Source organism: Nannospalax galili, unplaced genomic scaffold (genome assembly GCF_000622305.1).
Source record: "Nannospalax galili isolate Female #2095 unplaced genomic scaffold, S.galili_v1.0 scaffold180, whole genome shotgun sequence".
Classification (NCBI taxonomy): domain Eukaryota; kingdom Metazoa; phylum Chordata; class Mammalia; order Rodentia; family Spalacidae; genus Nannospalax; species Nannospalax galili.
In genome coordinates this window covers 3,151,514-3,163,807 of record NW_008348199.1, presented here as the reverse complement: position 1 = coordinate 3,163,807, position 12,294 = coordinate 3,151,514, and positions in this window count along the sequence as shown.

Sequence of the window (12,294 nt, the reverse complement as noted above, 5' to 3'; positions counted from 1 at the left end):
CCAGGACTGGAGATGTCAGATGTCAGATGCTATCTGTCTTTCCACACACACACACACATGTATATGCTATATATGCAGGATTTTTTTTTTTTTGAGATAGGGTCTCCCTGTAGCCCCAGCTGGCCTGGAACTCACTATGTAGACCAGGCTGGCCTTGAACTCACAGAGATCCACCAGCCTCTGCCTCCCAAGTGCTGGGATGAAAAGCGTGAGCCACCATGCCTGGCAGTATGCAGGATTTTTAAAAAATATTTATTTATTAGTTTTATTTTATGTGTATGCATGTATTACCTGCATGTAGGTAAGTGCACCCATGTCATGCAATGCCTGCAGAGGACAGAAGAGGCTGTCAGATCCCCTGGAACTGGAGTTACGGACAATTGTTAGCTGCCATGTTGGTGCTGGGATTCGAACCCGGGTCATCTTCAAGAACAGTCGGTGTTCTTAACTGCTGAGCCATTTCTCCAGCCCGTATGCAGAAGTTTTTAAAGAAAGGGATCTTTTTCTTTTTCTCCACCCTGTCCCAAACTTCGTGTCTTTAAAAAAAAAAAAAAAAAAAAAAAAGTAACCTACCAAGTCCAATTTGTATTGCTTTGGGACCAACCACTAGTGTATGGTCGACCTATCAGGGACCACATCCTTAAAGAAAACTGTATCTCCCTTCCCCAGAAACCCTCAATTGTCAATAGCTCCTCAGCTAGGGGTGGGGGCTTGTGAACCCCTCTTGCCTCAGACTGTTGCAATCTTAAACAGCCCCAAGCTTTGACTGGAGAGATATTCTACAGAGAGACACTTGTGACCCTCCCTTTGTCCATCAGACCATCATAATTTTTCACTTACAGAATCGTAACTGTCCTGTAACCATCTTCACAAGAGCAAAGCTATTCTACAGAGGCATTTGTGCCCCTCCCTCCATGGCGATCAGACCACTGAAACAGTGTATCTCCCCAAACTGAGTTTCATGGTTACAGAAGGAACAGGCTGAAGCTTGGTGCCAGCCAGAGGGGGAGCTGGTGTTCCAACAGCTTGTCAGACCCCGTTGCAGGAGAGATGAGAGCCCAGACAGTGTTGGGCTAGGGCTGGGCAGGACCACACCTTGACCAGGACTGTGCACCCCTCTTGTCTTCTATTTAAACCTAAGCCTCATGTCAGGACCCCTAAGATGGACTTGGGGGTCACTTTGCTTCTCTTCCCACTATGGCCACACTAAATATGGATGGCCTCTCCGGTTCACTACCCCGTCTCTAATGGGCCTATTGAGGACTGGTGGCCAAGCCTAGCTTGTTAAGGCTGCCAGGGCCCACGCTCTGACCCCAACAACTCCAGTAGCAGAATCGGTGTTTAACCAGGCAAGATAGAGAAAGTTTCCACTGCACCCTTATCAGAGGGTTGGATGTAGGCAGAAGGAACTCAGCACTGCTGGAGTGGGTTAGGATCCTTTATCTCCCAAACCCAATTCCTTTCTCTTTCAAAATGAGGAATCTCAGTCTAGACTTGAATAAAAAACAGTCCCTGGCCAGTTGCGTTGGTATACGCCTATAATCACAGCAGTTGGGAAGCTGAGGCAGGAGGACTGCTGCCAGTTGGAGGTCAGCATATGCTCCACACACAGGGAAACTGACTTGAAACAAAAGAAACAATAAGAACAAAACACTGTTTTTTGTTACTTAAAATTTTATTTCTCATTGTGTATGTATGATGGATGTAGGGGAGGGGTGTGTGCATGCCATAGACCATATGTGGAGGTCAGAGAACAACTTTGTGGAGTCGATTTTCTCCTGGTTCTCTCCTTCAGCCTTTAGGTGGGTTACAGGGTTGAAATCGGGTCTTGCACAGCAAGCACCTTCACCCACTGAACCATCTGGCTGGCCCCAGTTCCTCTAACCTTTCAACCTCAGCTCAGCCTAATCTGGGATTCGTGGCTTTGATGCAGAAAAGTATCTCAGGACTAGCTAGTTCGTGATGAAGCAGAGTGGGAGGCTTTATTAAAGATATTTTTATCTGTTTTGTGGTTTTTTAAAAATATTTTATTATTTTTTTTATGTGTATGAGTGTATTGCCTGAATGTATGTGAGTGCACTCATGCCATGCAATGCTGCGTAGGTCATAACATGGCTTCAGATACCCCTGGAACTGGAGTTAAGGATGGTTCATAGCCGCCATGTGGGTATCCCACCAATCATCTTCCTATGAAAGATTCTCTCTCTCTCTCTCTCTCTCTCTCTCTCTCTCTCTCTCTCTCTCTCTCATTGGAGGTTTTTTTTGGGTTGTCTTTTTAAGACAGGGTCTCCCTGCAGCCCCAGCTGGTCTGGAACTCACTATGGAGACCAGGCTGGCCTTGAACTCACAGAGATCTGCCTGCCTCTGCCTCCCGAGTGCTGGGACTAAAGGTGTGCGCCACCATGCCTGGCGATATTTATTTATTTATTTTAAGCAGGGCATGGTAACCCATGACTTTAGTTCTAACACTTGAGTAGCAGAGGCACGCAAAGCCAGCCTGGTCTACATAGTGAGTTCCAGAGAGACCCTGTGTCTTTTTTAAAAAAAAAAAAAAAAAAAAAAAAAAAAAAAAAAAAAAAGGAAAAAAGAAAGTATTTTTGTGATATGGCACCTTTTTTTGACTTTTTTGACCATAGCTATTTATAGTAAACTAAAGCCCCACTTCAAGGGACTCTAAGTATTTTTTCATCACTGAAGGGATTTTTATTATCACTAAATTGTATTTGGCAATTATTGCAAGTTGCCTGCAGATAGGGCCGTGATAATGTGTTTTGAGCCACGGAAGGTTTTGTCTGTGTGTGTGTGTGTGTGTGTGTGTGTGTGTGTGCGCACTGTGTGAGCTGTGTGTGTGTGTCTGTATCTCTTTTTGGAAACCCTATAACATGAGGTAGCTTATTTCCTCAATTAGGGTGCAACTATGTACACACAGGTAAATACCATTTCTTAGGCAGAGGTACCTTTTTCATATAGTTGTAAAATTCCACTATATTCCATTGCCAAAGAAACATTAAGAGCTTTGTGTAGATGTATAAAAAGCAACTAATTTTTTAAAAATCTTTTTTGAGACAGGGTCTCCCTGTAGCCCCAGCTGGTCTGGAACTTGCTATGTAGTCCAGGCTGGCCTTGAACACACAGAGATTTGCCTGCCTCTGCCTCCCAAGTGCTGGGATTAAACACTTGTGCCACCACGCCCAGCCCAAGAATAAATGTTTTAAAGTCAGTAAACATACTGTGTCCTTGCAGACGCCCATGAGCTGAGGAACAGTTACTGATGGGTCTTTTTTTCCCTTAGCGTTCCCAACTTAAGGTTTTTTATTTCTTCTGTGTTTTAAAAAGGCTAAAATATTGAGTCTGGTGTGGTGGTGCATGCCTTTAATCCCATCACTTGGGAGGCAGAGGCGGGCATATCTTTTAAGACTAACTTCTTTAAAATAAAGGCAGTGAAGGAATAAATTTGAATTTTTTTGAACTACCTTGACAGACTTCCTCTAAATTTAGCAGTATTGCTCTCTTCGATAAAGAAAAGACTTTTAGAAAACAGACGGATTACACACTGCCATTTGATATATGAACTCTATCTCATATTGGATAAGTCTGTATTTTAAAGCTATTTTAGTACTTTGTTTTTAAAGTCATCATTAAATCAAATAATGTACGCATTACATTTATTGCTTTATTTTTTTCATAATATATTTTAGTTTTTATGCTTTCATAAATGTTTTAGAATCAGTTTTTAAAGTTTCTTCATCAAGGTCTATTGGAATTATGACCGAACCGTGTTGAAGATGTAAATCAAGTGAGAAGAGCTAAGCATATCAAAAACACCGAGTCTTCTATTTCTTAACTATTGTGTTTCTCTTCATTTAGGTTTTGTTTGAATTAATGTAGGTTTTAAAACAATGTTTAGGAGTTTTATGCTTCTGTTCCATCTCTTCCATAAGTGATTATCTTTTGGGCTTTGTTATAGATAGTACCTTTCAGTTTCTTGTTTTCTAAGTATTTCTTGCCAGTAGGAGCACTGGGACTTTGTGTACCAAGGCATGTCTCCTACATCTTTCTCTAAGTCATTCATTTGTTTTACTTTTCTATTAAACCCAATTTTATTTTTTGAATCTACACCATCATGTCATTCCTAAATAATCAAGCTAGAATTTGTACTTCAGTTTTTTTATTCTAGCAAGACAATTAATAGAACATTTTCTGGAATGTTCCTTATCCCTGACCCAAGCAGGAAACCAGTCAATATTTTACTATTAAGTGTGACGACACACTTCAGGATTTTTTAAAATCCTTTTATAAAAACATTTTTTGCATAGTTTTTATTGGGCAATTCCTATAGTGTTCAGAAGACAGCATCAGATCTCCTGAAACTGGAGTTAGAGAAGGTTGTTAGCCGCCATGTGGATGCTGGGAACCGAACCTGGGTCCTCTACAAGAGCAGTCAGCGTTCTCAATGGCTGAGCCATCTCTCCAGCTTAAGATTCTTTTCTTGCTTTAGCTTCCTATCTTACTAATAGTTTCTACAAGGAATAAAAATTAATCATTGCCAAACGATTTTTGTATATGTATTGAGATCATTATAAGACTTTATTCCCTTATTCTTTGCTATAGTAAATTATAATGATTTTCAGATATTGAAACAAAACTTACCCTTATGTGATAAGCACTCAGTTTAGAGAGCTGTCAGCCACCATGTATACACATATTTTCACATCTCCGTTTTTACTTCTGGGACTCTAATTGCATATGTGTTTGTTCAATTGACACTATCCCATGAACATCTGATTTTCACTCTGGTCTTCCATTAAATTTTGTGTCTTTTCATTTGAATATTTTCTACTGACCAATCTTCAAGGGATTTTTTATTTTTTTGCTTTATGTAATTACTAAGTCCATTGTGTGGATTATTTATTTGATACTAAATATTTTATAGCTTAAAAAAAGATTTTTTCTTTCTTTTTTAATGTTTGGAACATAAATGAAGGTTTGATACATTACTCCATTATCTGAAGAGGATGATATATTCCTGCTCACAGTGTCAACTTCATTTCTGTGGGAAATCATAGGATTCGTTAAAATAACAGGTGCTTTCAGTGTATGAATGTAAATAATCGTAGATAAGAACGTACCTAGCTGTATTTTCAGATAAGTAGCCAGTAGCCCTCCTTTTTTTTTTTTTTTTTTTTTTTTGAGACAGGGTCTCCCTGTACCCCCAGCTGTCCTGGAACTCACTATGTAGACCAGGCTGGCCTTGAACTCACAGAGATCCGCCTGCCTCTGCCTCCCAAGTGCTGGGTTTTTAAGAAATTAAACTTGGCATCAATGACCTGCTCTTCCTGCTATGCCTGGAATTTTGTGTAATAACATTGACTTGTTCTATTTCAAGAAGACTGAAACTTTTCATAGTTATTGTGGCAACCTATAACACATCGTTAACACAGTCTTTGGGCCTGTGACCCACAAATGACTCAGTATACAGTTCATTGCTGTATCCCTAAAACCAGTGAGTGTGTGTGTGTGAAAGAGAGAGAGACAGAGACAGAGACAGAGACAGAGAAGGCCATGCCTATAATCTCAGCACTCAGCAGGAATATATGAGTATAGCTACAAATCTGAAGGTAGCCTGGGCTACATAGCAAGTTCTAGGCTAGTGAGGCTTCACAGTGAGACCCTGTCTCAAAACAAAACAAAACAAAACAAAACAAAACAAAACACAAAAGAGCTTTATTAGGAAAGCTGCAAGCTCACGGCCACAGGCAGCCTGGAGGCAGGAGACACTAGGGGAGTCAGAGCATGCACTCTATATACTACAACAGGGTCTTGAGGGGAGAGAGAGCCTGCAATTCTGGGGGACAAGGGCCTTCTGACTCTTACAGGTTTTCAGACCTAGCTTGGTCTAGCCTAAGCACCAAGGAGCAAGGCAAGCGTTTTTACTCACGGAGCCGACTCATCCACCCCTTTTCTTGACAGAGTCTTGCAGTGTAGCCTAGGCTAGCCTCAAATTCTCAACCCTCCAGCCTTAGCCTCCCCAGGGCTTGGATTATAGGCCTGCCCCACCCCCCTCAGCCACCCTCACACTTTGAATCATCTCTGGATGTTTATGATGTCTGAGCTATACAAGCTTGTGTTGTTTCACTGTATTATTTAGGAGAATTGACCAGGGGGCAGACTGGACAGATTCAGCACAAGAGGAAACTTTCTTCAATTGCTGATGCTCTCTGTTCCTTGAACGTGCAAATGCAGATCCTGCCGATTCCCAGAGTGGCTATACTACATCCAAATTCAAGGAGCCACAGAGGGGAAGTGGGATTAGCTCCCTCCCACCCTCCTGCCCAGGGTGTGGCAGAATCAGATTTCAGTATTTGAGGCTTCCCTAGGGGCCTGAAATGCCTCCCTTCCTGCCTTGCCACCAGGATGGGTGGGGTCTGTGGTGAGGGACACTGACTAGTTTTCTTTCCCTGCTGGCAGACCCAGCCCTGAGCACTTCACTCCCAGTAGGATAGCCATCCTTAGGTGGGGACTCTGCCTAGCTGCCAGCTTGCCTCTCAACACAGGTGGGAAGACCAGCAGGTTGCCAGGGTGTGTGAGGGACAGGTGACTCACAGTCCATCCTGGCACCAGGGAACTGTGTTTTGCGTCTTCTGTCCTGTAGGTGCCACAGTATCACTCTTAACATGCACTTTCTTTGGTCTTTTTGAGACAGGGTCTCCCTGTAGCCCCAGCTGTCCTGGAACTCACTATGTAGACCAACCAGGCTGGCCTCGAACTCACAGAGATCCACCTGCCTCCTAAGTGCTGGGACTACAGGCATGTGCCACCACACCCAGCATTTAATGTGCACTTTAAAAAAAATATATTTTATTTATTATTTTTATTTTGTGAATGAGTATATTGCCTGCATGTATGTGAGTACTCCCATGTCATGCAATGCCGCAGAGGTCAGAAGAGGGCGTCAGATTCCCCTGGGACGGGAGTTAAGGACGGTTTGTAGCTGCCTTGTGGGTGCTGGGAATTGAACTCAGGTCCTCTGCAAGAGCAGTCAGTGCTCTTAACCACTGAACCATCGTTCCATCCCCTAACATGCACTCTTAATATGCAGGGACCTCCCAGATGGTTCAGGGGCTGCCGCAGGCATTCTCCACACTTGTCATTTCTTTTTAAATATTTATTTATGTATGTGTACATGTATCTGTGTGGTGCCTGTAGAGTTCAGAAGAGAGCTTCAGATTTCTTGAAGCTGGAATTACAGCCATTTGTGAGCCGCCTGATGTGGGTGCTGGGATTGAACTCAGGACCTCATGATTGAGCAGCAAGCCAACTTAACCACCGAGCCATCTCTCCAGCCCACGCTTATCATTTCTGATGCCACGTGGGGAGGTGACAGCCTCACAGTAATGGTGAATATTGGCGGCACCGTTGCTACTGCCCATGCAGTGTCCCTGATGTAGCTCTTGGGCCTCTTAGTTTTACCAGTGGGTCCAGTGAGTTTCATGTCCTTGGTTCTATGGGAGTGGATCTGAGTCCAGAGAAAAGCCACTGAGGTGTCCAGGTTTTTGTGTTCTGGAACAAAGCTGGATCAGTGACACGCAGACAGTGATAGAAATTGATGCAGTTTGTTATGGCAGAGAAAGGCACTCCCCGGAATGGAAGTGGGTTGGAGAGCTGGGGTAAGTCCAAGGCTCAAAAGCCCTGGGGAGGAGGGTGGGGATCATGTCCCTCTGCAGGTGGTTCATAGGTCACTGACATATCTACAGGTGGCACCTCTCCCTCATTTGGAAATAGAGGGATTGTTTCTGGTACATGGCATTTTGTTGCACATAACTGGCCTGGCCTTTCTGTTCTTTTTAAAAACTATTGTTTATCACTATTGTTTAGGGTATGTGTGCATGTGTGTGGAGGTCAGATGATAACTTTGTGGAGCTGGTTCTCTTTTGGGGATCAAACTCAGGTCACAAGTCTTGTGTGGCAAGCACCTTTACCCACTGAACCATCTTGCAGGTCCCATCATTAGTTTTTGTAGATTTATTAATGAAAAGTGAGAAGGAGTGGGACAGGCTCAAGGTGAGGCACACCTGTAGGCTAACCTTGCCTCTTTCTCCCTGGCCTATTCTCTTGCCACACTGGGGTCACCTCTTGAGGGATCTATCTGATGGCCCCTGGGGGTGGATGGGACATTGACCATACTGCTGAAATGCACAGCCGAACCCATCCATGGTCAGCACGCACTGTGACCCACACACGCACCCGCCTCCTTTCCCATCAGCCAGAGCTTCTGCTCTAGACATTTGTAGCTGTCAGCCACTGAGCACTGGGGCCTGGACACAACAGTGTCCAGGAAGGCCAGGCAAGGTGACCCCCACACTAGAAATCCCAGCACAGCACTTGGGAGGTAGAGGAGAAGCAGGAGTTCAAGGTCATCCTCAGCTACATAGTGAATTGAGGCCAGCCTGGACTACATGAGACACTGTCAAAAAAAAAAAAAAAAAAGCAAGGGGTTAGGTGTTGGGAGCCTGGAGAGATGGCTCAGTGATTAAGAGCACTGATTGTTCTTCTAGAGGACTTGAGTTCAATTCCCAACACCCAAATCAAACAGTTCATAACTGCCTATAACTCTAGCTCTAGGGTATCTGACAACATCTTCTGACCCCCATGGGCACACATACACATGACTAAAAATAAAAGCTAGGTGTGGTGGCGCAGGCCTTTAATCCCAGCACTCAGGAGGCAGAGGCAGGTGGATCAATGGGAGTTCAAGGCCAGCCTGGTCTACATAGTGAGTTCCAGGACAGCTGGGGCTACAGGGAGACCCTGCTTCAAAAAGACAAAAAAAAAAAAAAAGATTTATTTTTATTTTTATTTGAGATCCGCCTGCCTCTGCGTCCCAAGTGCTGGGACTACAGGCATGTGCCACCACGCCCAGCAAAAATAAATCTTAAAAAAAAAAAAAAAGCCGGGCCTTGTGGTACATACCATTAATCCCAGGGTTAGGGAGACAAAGATTAAATGGATCTGTGTGAGATTGAGGCTAGCCTGGTCTGCATAGTGAGTTCCAGGACAGCTGGGGTTACTTACTGGGAGCTCCAATATCAAAAGGCAAAAAATAAAAATAAAAAAAAAGAGTTTGTGAATGGTGAAGGCGCTGGAGGCAGGTGTCGTATGATGGCCAGGTGGTTTTGTCATCAGTGATGCCTCACAAGGTGGGATGGGACCAGAATCATTTGCAGATAAGGCATGGGGACCCTGGTGTACAGCCAGTGAAGCCGTGTGGCTGTGCAAGGGTCCAGAGTAGGGTCTTCAGGGTGCCAGACTCCAGGACTCTTGGGAGTATGCCAAGGGTCAGGATATTCCTAAACCCAAGTTGGTGCAGTTGGACGCAGACCAGGATCCCCAGGGCCTAGGGCCTAACATTAGGAAACTTCCAGACTTGTTCCTCCATGGAATAGAGCCTCCTCACCCTAAGACCTGGAAACAAAAGGCCAGTGATGTGCAGTGAGGCTCTGCCATGGCATGCGTCCCACCTCGCTGCTGTGGTCCTGCTAACTGGGCTGGAGACTGGCCAGCCTGAGGGAGCCCTTGAGCTGGGCTAACTGCTCTTGGGGCCATCACCTCATGAGGCTCAGTGAGACCTCTGATTGCATCTGACTGTTGCTCTAGCTTCCCCATCCAAACTGCCCAGACTTGTTCAAAGTAAAACCAAGCCAAGCCTCCAGGACATGGGAATACTGTGTCGTTATCCCCCTCACCAACCTGTCCACTTAAAATGCTTGCCAGGACAACAGGACAAATGAAAGCACCAGGTGGGGAAGTTGTAGCCCAGGCTGGCCTCAAACTTGCTCTGTAGCCAAGGATGACCTTGGACTCTCTTCTTCCTGCCTCCACCTCCCAAGGGCTGAGATTACAGACCTGTGCCACCAAACTGGCCTTAGGGAGGACTTTAATTGTCCTTGAACCATTAACACACACACCTGGCCACACTGAGAGTAGCTTCCTTCTGCATCTGTCCCTTGGTCCTCCTGGAAGAGTGGATAGGAGGGACAGAAATGCCAGGACCCTTCTGTCCCTTCAGGGTGGAGGAAGAAGTGGGGGAAGGGGGAGAGGTGACTGCAGACTTCCAACAACTACCCTGTGTTCCTCCTCACTGTATCTACCTCTCAGGTCCATCCTCTGCCAGCCTGGCCTCGGTGACCTGGCCAGATGCCTTCCAAGGGAGCCTAGGAAGGGATCCAAGGGAGGCTCTGGATGCAGGGCTTCTAGGAACTGGAAGGGACTTGTGTGAAAGGGACTGGGAGGGGCAGCCAGGACCATTCAGTGGCAGCACTAGCCAGGCCACACATCCATCTCAAAGGGGCAGGAAGAGGGTTGGGATGTCAGCACACCTGGGCTCAATATCTCAGCTGCTCGCTCTCTGTGGGACGGTGGACCCTCTGGACCCTCAGTTTTCTCTTCAAGGATGATCATCCTTCCAACAGGAGCCTGTGCAGGGAGTGGCTCTCTCAGACCCATCAGTCATGAGGGGGTTCTGGGAGCCTGTGGCCTCCCTCTCAGACGCGGGTCAGGCTATCCATGTCTGCTCAGCTTCCGTCCTAACCAGATTAGCAGGGCATCTGGCTCCAGTTCTAGCAGGTTCCCTCGCTGCTCTCCTGCTTTCCAAATGGCCAAGGCCAGCTAATTAATGCAGATTATGTCCTCATGAGGCACGACTGGGTTTTCTTAGTCTGACACAGGATTTTTCTAAGGGAAAATGAGCAGGCCTGCTGTTCCCAGTGGACTTTCAGTGATCCGCAGAGCCCCAGGGGCACTCTCCATCCCCAGCCCTGCACGTGGCCTGCATCTCTTCCACCCTGGAAGATACTGTTTGGTGTGGTTCTCCCCTCCATGGGTTAGTATGTCTCTCCCTTGGGGCTCAGAGTTTTTAATCCTCTGGCCCAGAGCAGTGAGATGGGAGTCAAGAGGCCACACTCAGTGCAGGGGTGCTCTGAGACTTGCAAAGTTCACCCAAAATATGAAGTCCTCACCATCACCACCATCACCACCATCTTTATCACAACCTCATCACCATCACCTTGTAATCATCAGCCCATCATCATCACCATCCTCCTCATCATCACCACCATTACCACCATCACCACCATCACCACCATCTTTATCACAACCTCATCACCATCACCTTGTAATCATCAGCCCATCATCATCACCATCCTCCTCATCATCACCACCATTACCACCATCACCACCATCATCACCATCATAACTATAATCTTCCTTAGCACCACCACTATCGCTATTATCACCACCATTATCACCAACATCAACATACCATCACTATTGTCACCACTACCACCATCATCACTATCATCACCACCCTTATCACATCTTCATCACCATCATTCTGTCACCATTAGACCATCATCATCACCATCATCCACCTTATCACCACTACTACCACTGTTATCACCACCATCACCATCATCACCTTCATCACCATCCTTATCACATCTTCATGACTATCATCCTGTCATCATTAGCCCATCATCTTCATGTGTCAGTTACTTTTCTGTTGCTGTGCGGTAGTTTGAACAGAAATTTCCTCCATATGCTCCAACTTGCCAGGTTTAGATGCATGAAAGATGCGGGAATGAGGGCATCACTGATTCTTCTTCCATGGTTTCAGAGAGCCACTGAGGTCAGACAGCATGTAGTGGGGGAGTCCCTGTGTGAGGAAGACCCCAAGAGGCCATTGCATGAAGCTGTGAAGGTCAAGCCTGGTTCGCAGTGGAGATCCCAAGATGTTGGAGGTGCCAGAGCCATGAGACATCTGCCAAGGAGAGCTGCATACCGGGAGTGGTACCAGTTCAAGAGAGAGACGTGTATGTTATAGGAGCAAAGCTGGAGGGGCTGAGCCATCTAAGTCCTTCGGAACTGGTCTCTGACACTAGACATGGAACTATAGGACTTGGTGTTTCCCTGTGGTTTCTGGTCTTGCTTTGGTCCTGTATTTCCTCCATGTGTCCCCATTCCTTCCTTTTGGAATGGAAATGTGTATTCTGTGCCATGGTAGGTTGGAGGTGTGTAATTTGCTTTCAGAGGGTTGTATAGTTAAGGAATTACCTTGAGTCTTACAAAAGACTTTGGACTTTATGGGCTGGAGAGATGGCTCAGCAGTTAAGAACACTGACTGCTCTTACAGAGGACCCGGGCTCAATTTCCAGCACCCACATGGTGGCTACAAACCATCCTTAACAGCAGTTCCAGGGGAATCTGAAGCCCTCTTCTGACCTCTGTGAGCACTGCATG